Raw genomic sequence first — 6,951 nt, 5'->3', positions numbered from 1 at the left:
GAGAGATAGTTAGGAGATATTTGTGGAGGAAATCTTAGAAAACAGCACCAAGTGAAAAGGAAAAGTTAAAATCACCAGTACGCCCATGATTCAGAGACAACTCTATGATACACCGAGCAGCTGACCAGTATCCTAAAGGGGCCAGAGAGGCATGGATATCACAATATATATATTTTTTGAAGGTGATGCTAACAAGGTTTGTTGCCAGCCTGACTGCACTGTGAGAGTGAGGGAAGGGAGGACGTCGGGTTTCTGGAGCAGGTAGCTGAAATGGTGATGACCAGGGGAGAGGCAGGTGTTTTGCGGGGACTGGGGAGAGAAGCCTGCTTGAGACCTTCACTATACTGGAGGTGCTTGCCAGGATATTGAGGGGGTGGGACGATGCCCAGTTGGTAGTTGGTGGGTCTGGAGCTCAGGAGACAGGGTAAGCCTACAGTGTAGTAGACTTCGGAAAGAAGAGCATGTACCACGGTGGAGAGGTAAAGCTTGGGTATTTCTGAGCTGCCCAGGGTGACTTTGTAGCTTATGGGAGAGGAGGATCCAGGACACAGCCTCTGAGCCCAGGCTTTACAGGGCAGGTAGAGGAAGAGGAGTCCAGGAAGACGACCAAGAGGGATGAGAACCAGAGTGTGTGGCTTCACATAAGTGTCCAAGGATGTTTCAAGAGCCACTAGGATCAGGGCTGAAAAGTGGCTGTTCCTCTGCATCCAGCTGGGGTTAGGGCTAGAGGGAGAGAGACCAACATGGACGGCATGCAGCTGGGCTGGGAGGTAGGGAGAGATGAGTGAGAAACAGCAGTGGCTGGGCAATGGAAGAGGGAGATTCCATGTATCTTAGAATTCAAGGATTCATTTTTCTCTGAGCTTTGGTAATATAAAGACGGCATGATGGATTTCTCAGAGAATAGACTAAATATTTTTTGCAAGATTAATAAGATTAGAAACTGTGAGCTTTAACTCTGTGCCAAGTGATATGTGCATAGATGCTAATTTTTACTCTTCCAGTACCTTGGGAATTATAGCCTCCTTTAAAAATGAAACTAAGGGTCAGAGAAGTCAAGCAGCATGTCCAAGGTCACACAGCCGGTCTGTGGCAGAGCTGAAGTTTGGGCCTAGCTATGGCTGAGATCTAAGATCCCTGCTCAACTTTTCAGCTCTAGCGCTTCCATGAGCACTCAGTGGTGAGAGAGAGCTAGGGGCAACAGTGTTGTAGTTGCATTTTCTTCCTCGGCTTCTGGGGCTCTGGAGTCTTCTGGCTTTCCTCTTACTACAGTGGCTGCTGCTTCTTCCTCTCCTTTGACAGTTTCTCCTCATCTACTCTTCAGGTTAGAGGACCATAAAGCTTCTTCCTCAGCATCCTCACTTCCCTCCTCTCCACTCATTGCCTTTCTGATCTTACTCAAAATCATGGCCTTAAAAACCATGTATGTGCTCCTTCCAGATTTACATTTCCAGCCTGTGCCTCTCCCTTGAACCTCAGACTTGTACACCCAACTGTGAATTTTGCATAGCCTTAACTTGATATTGCTTTCTCCTACCCTAAATCTAATTCATCAACAAACTCTGTCCATATTTCCTTCTAAATATAGCCACTTCTCACTATCATCATGGCTTCCACCCCAGTCCTACTCATCATTGTCGTCGTCGTCATCATCATCATCTCTTGCTGGAATCACTACAGTAGACTCCTGCCTGCTTTCTCTGCTTCTGCCCTTGTCCCATTTGATACATTCTCTGTACAGTTGCTAAATTGATGTTCTAAGAGTAAAACTTAGATCATGTTACTCTTCTGCCCAAAACTCTTACATAGGGTAAACCCAAAAGTCCTGCATAATCTTCCTCCTATCCCCATCTCCTACTCTGTCCCCCTTGCGCTTAATGAACAGAGTTGGGAGAGGGGATACAATTTGCTTCAAAAAGATGTAAGGCCCATGTAGTGTAACATCAGACGTGAATGAAAGAAAAGACTGGTTTTGGGTACAAAGACAGGCATTGTTTTTTGTTTTTTGTTTTTAATTTTTTTATTGTTATGTTAATCCCCATACATTACATCATTAGTTTTAGATGTAGTGTTCCATGATTCATTGTTTGTGCATAACACCCAGTGCTCCTTGCAGAATGTGCCCTCTTTAATACCCGTCACCAGGCTAACCCATCCTCCCACCCCCCTCCTCTCTAGAACCCTCAGTTTGTTTTTCAGAGTCCATCATCTCTCATGGTTCGTCTACCCCTCCGATTTCCCCCCCTTCATTCTTCCCCTCCTGCTATCTTCTTCTTCTTTTTTTTTTTCTTAACATATATTGCATTATTTATTTCATAGGTACAGATCTGAGATTCAACAGTCTTGCACAATTCACAGCACTTACCAGAGCACATACCCTCCCCAGTGTCTATCACCCAGTCACCCCATCCCTCCCACCCACCCCCCACTCCAGCAACCCTCAGTTTGTTTCCTGCGATTAAGAATTCCTCATATCAGTAAGGTCATATGATACATGTCTTTCTCTGTTTGACTTATTTCGCTCAGCATAATACCCTCCAGTTCCATCCACGTCATTGCAAATGGCAAGATCTCATTCCTTTTGATGGCTGCATAATATTCCATTGTATATATATACCACATCTTCTTTATCCGTTCATCAAAGACAGGCATTGTTATACTGAGCTTGGGTGTGTTGTAATTTTTGCTTGCTTGTTTGGTATTGTTTTGAGTCTTAATCCCTTAGGATGTGCCACAGAAAACTGTAATGATCAAATATAGGCTATGAACACAAAAATCAGAGGGTCACTTGTCTTGATTACAATATTCTTGAAACTAATAAAAAAAAAACAGTGGCAATTGTAGATGATAGAATCTAGGATCAACTACTCATTTTGTAGATTGGGGAGTGACTAAGAGAAATTACCTTGTGCATATCACCCAGACCATACAGCCCCATCCTGCCTTCTTTTGAGCAGTGTTGACTGGCAGTTGTGATGAAGGCTCGAGCAATTGTGTTTTGAGGACTCAGTAAAGTATTCTGTGAAGGATTTTCTGAATTTCAATGATCTTGAAGATGGGTTCACTGTTTTCTAATTTCACATGGAGTTGAAGTATTTATTTTAGAGGGTAAGTACTCTAATCATCTACAATATGCTCTACGAGAGGTTTTGATTTAAGGCTTGTAAGTTGATTTCTGCCAAGGTGGTATTTTGAAATCAATACATTATTTCTAGTGCTAGTAGAACATAGGGCTATATCTGTGTGCTCTGCTGTCATGTGAAGTTTAAAAGCTCCTAATGGGTCAACAGATTTTGAGCGAAATAGAAACCATTTAAAACTTCATGCAAAAATGGGTCAGAAAATAAAGTCATAATAGTAACTTGAAAGTGATTATAGATCCACAAGACTGAATGGGCTAAAATCGCGGGTACACATCTAATTATGATGTGCTACCTTTCAGCTTTTCAAATAGAACTTTCAGTTGTTAGTTTTTGAAACTCCACCTGCATTTTGGGAGAAAATTACACACCTGACTGACCCAGGTCACATTAATCCACACATGTTAGTGAGAAGCCTGGGCTGCTGTAGAATCTGCAAAGCAGTACAGTGCACTTCACACCCGAGGAAAGAGTCAGACATGTGCAAGTACGGGTGACCCTAGAACAACGTGGGTCCACGTATATGTGTGATTTTCCGATAAACACAGGACAGTACTATAAATGTATTTTATCTTCCTTACGACTTTCTTAACATTTTCTTTTCTCTAGCTTACCTTACCGTAAGAATACATTATAGAGTACACATAATATATAAAGTATGTGTTAATTGACTGGTTATGTTATTGGCAAGGCTGCCAGTCAACAGCAACCATTAATAGTTCAGTTTTGGGGGAGTAAAAAGTTATACTCAGATTTTCAACTGTACGGGGGATCGAAGCCCCTAACCCCCATGTTGTTCAAGGATCAAGGAGTGTTCTGGAAGTGCCTCCTCTGTGCCCTAGCACTTTGTGACAATGTGTGGGTGTCAAAGTGGAAGTCATGCTTGGTCTGGTAGGAAGACATGAACCAGAAGGCATGACTAGGTCTGCAGTCAAGTTTGAGACAAAGAGAGTATGGGCTCTGGAGCAAGAGAGCCTTGAGTTCAAATCCTGCCTCTACCATGTCATAGCCATAAACTTGGGTAATTATTCTAACTTTTCTGAGCCTCGGTTTTCTCATCTGTCAGGTGGGGTTAATAATTGTGGCCACTGTGGTGAGGATGATGTGAGTCCCTGCACTTAGTGTGCACTGAGTAAGTGTTGGTTATTTCCTTCCCTTCTCTTGTTTACCTCCTGTGCATGGTATAGGACTGACATTCAGAATAAGGCGGTTAATGGGTATCTTTTCATCTCAACCCTGAGGAAGGGGAAATCAATGTGTCTTGAGTACTGGGCTGGAAATGACAAAGGAGACTGCACAGATGAGGTAGGAATAGATAAGGTTGACACACTCAGAGGAAGCAAAGACAACTCATAGTTCAGAGTTTCCCAATTATTTTTCACAGAAAGACCTTCTTAGAAAATTATAATATTGTATGGTACATTGGAGTTGGGCAAAGAAGGCTGTTCACAGCTTCAAATGTCCTGCCCACAGGTTGATCCCCTGCCCCAGGCTCTGCCAGCCGCTGGAACAGCTGAGGGGATCACTATGCATGCAAGCCTGTGATTAATTTGTAGCACACTGGCTGGGAAGCTGTGGTATAGAGAACTTAAAGGTTCAATGACCTGCACCAGCCCCCTTAAATCCTTTTTGGAATGAGGCAGGGGGTGAACAAATGGGACCTCAATCAGTCAGTCTCCTACACTTGGCTTTGCAGCAGCCAAAGATGGCTGGTGGCAGTTTCCTGAGGTGCAGTGCCAGGGAGTGCGGAGAGGAGGTCACATGTACACAAGGAGTAAAGGCCAAATGGGTGGATATCTTTGGTGCCCTCCCCTTGCTTTCCTGCCTTCTGTAGGTTAGCTCATTGCACTGGCCACCAAAGTTCTCTCTGCATAGGCTGTGGTGCTTTGTGTATCAGCACTCAATATGTATGTATTGAGTTGGATTGAACACATAAGGCTGCTGGCCAAAGACTCTGCCCTGCAAGTTTAGGCTAGTGCCCTGGACAGATGCAAGTGTGATGGGAGGGAAGCCTCTGAGCTGGCCACTTCTCTGTTCTTCTTTATCCTTGTCTCCAGGCCTTGCTCATTGAGCCCAAAATTCACTCCCCAACACGACTTTCTAGTTAGAGTTACACTTGGTCCGAGTGACCTCCCCAACTAAAAATAATCCAGTGGCCACGTTTTTAAAGCCAGACCTTATATTTAAAAAAGTAAAACATGGACATTCTGACACCTGCTACATCGTGGCTAAACATTGAGGACATTATGCTCAGTGAAATAAGGCAGTCACAAAAGGACAAAGACTGTGTGATTCTACTTAGATGTGTTGCCTGGAGCAGTCAGATTCACAGAGACAGAAAGTAGGATGGTGATTGCCAGGGGCTGGGGAGGGAGAGGGAGGAATTATTGTCCAGTGGGGCAGAGTTTCAGTTTAGGAAGTTAAAAAAGTTCTGGAGATGGATGGGGATGATGGCTGCACAACAGTGCGAATGTATGTAAATACTTGAACAAACCCAGATGACTAGAAAATATCTATGGCAGATATTGCATTGTGTTATGTCATCAAGGAAGAGATGCATGAAAAATACAATTCATAGAAAATTCAGCTATATCTTTGAAGGTTAAGCAGTGACTAAAGGGGATATTACTATTTTGAAGAATACTCTTCTTGATATTTGATATGCTTCTCTTCTCATATATTTCAAAACACAAGCTATTTACAGTAAAGTGTGACTTTGAAATATTGTCAGTTTCAACAAATGCAGAAACAGATAAGTTAATGTTTATTGATATTGAGAGCATCAGTAGCTTGCTGTGGGTGTGCACATTTCCACAAATTATAAAAGGCACCAGCTATTATCATCACTAATGTTTTGTAAGATAGAGGCTGATTCAAAACAATTATTAAAAAGATAAATATCAGTATTCTGTTGCAGTTCATGAAAATATTACTGTATTGCCCTTATGTCATTCAGTTCACTGTGGACCCATGGAATCTTTGAAAAGGCAGGGACTACAAAAGAAATATTTGGGGGTTAGTGGGTTAAATTAATTGTGCAAAGAGTTAGTTAATAAAAGAGTCAGGATTAGAATCTCATTGTTTCTACGGCCCTGTATATATTTTTTTTAATTTATAGCTTTTGGTTCTTGGAATGGACATGAAGTATTATCATCACAGCTAAGACTTACTATATGTTCCATGAGGAATATAATTAAACTACAGTGTGTTAGTCTATGATTGGCAAGTGAGATAGAGTAAGATTAAATTGATATTTTATATGAATCCACTTGATACTCATGAAACTGCCAATCATGAAACTATAAATGTAGATTTATATTGTTGGACTTTGGGGACCAATTTGAGTCATACTTACAAATGTATTAATTCTACTTCATTGCCTTTATATTCCATCTCTGTTGCTTAAAATAGCAATGCACTGCCTATACAAATTAAAATGAGCTGCAAAAAAAAAAAACAAAAACAATGCGAATGTATGTAATGTCACTGACTGTCACATTGAAAAATGGTTAAGATGGTAACTTTTATGTCATGTGTGTTTCACCACAACTTATAAAGAGACTAATGTGCAGACCTCAGTAAGAGAAAACTTCATGAAGTTTAAGCAATAAATTTGATCTTCGTTTTATTATTAAAAGAGGAAGCTCAGTGTATGTTCAAGTTACTATAATTTTCAGTCACATTTTGTAATGAGCTGAGTCACTTCTATTTCCTCCTTCCGTCTTCTCTCTTTAAGTTTTGAAATGGATTTAAAAGTACTTGGACTCACTGTCAGGCCTCGGACACCAGGAATGGATGAGGGCCGGAAGGA

This window comes from Neomonachus schauinslandi, chromosome X (genome assembly GCF_002201575.2).
Source record: "Neomonachus schauinslandi chromosome X, ASM220157v2, whole genome shotgun sequence".
In the NCBI taxonomy this organism is placed as follows: Eukaryota; Metazoa; Chordata; class Mammalia; order Carnivora; family Phocidae; genus Neomonachus; species Neomonachus schauinslandi.
Note: the sequence above shows the minus strand (reverse complement) of the source record.